We start from the raw sequence: 639 nt of genomic DNA, 5'->3' as shown, positions 1-639 counted from the left end.
TTAGGGACATGGTTTAGTGGGCATGGGGGTGTTGGGTTGATGGGTGGACTCGATGATCTTGGAGGTCTCTTCCAACCCTAATGATTCTATGATTCTATGAATATAGATTTTTTTTTTTGTGTGTTTTTTTTTTCCTGCCCGTCTTGAATCAGGAGGTCAATGGCCAATTTCACTGGCTAGGAGAGACTTAAGCGTAACGGAACAGGAGCTGCGGTGCCAGCTGACAGCCTCGCACTGCCATCCTCTGTGCTACAAGGGCTTGGGAACTTCAGTCCGGTTTTGAATAAAAGGGAGAATGATTAACTAGTAAACGAGCAGGGTGGTTACAGCTGCCTGGAGAGCGGGCGAAAGGGAATGACTTCAGGCCTCCGCTATAGCAAAGCTGGGTTTTTCTGGGTTTTGGCTGTTCTTAAAGCATGGGTTCTTTCAACCTTTAACACTAACTGCAACGAACGCTTACGGGTCATAAATCCCTTCCTTATTAACGTCACCCGCTCTCGGCAGCACAGCGTCGCGTCTGTCTTTACTCCTCCGTCATGAGAGCAGAGATTCTCTCCGGGGCGAAGCAGCTGCAAACGCTCTGCCACGCCTGAGTACCAAAGACTCAAACCAGAGACGGTTTTTCCAGAAAACTATACA

Source organism: Pygoscelis adeliae, unplaced genomic scaffold (assembly GCF_000699105.1).
Source record: "Pygoscelis adeliae isolate BGI_AS28 unplaced genomic scaffold, ASM69910v1 Scaffold467, whole genome shotgun sequence".
NCBI classification, from domain to species: domain Eukaryota; kingdom Metazoa; phylum Chordata; class Aves; order Sphenisciformes; family Spheniscidae; genus Pygoscelis; species Pygoscelis adeliae.
Note: the sequence above shows the minus strand (reverse complement) of the source record.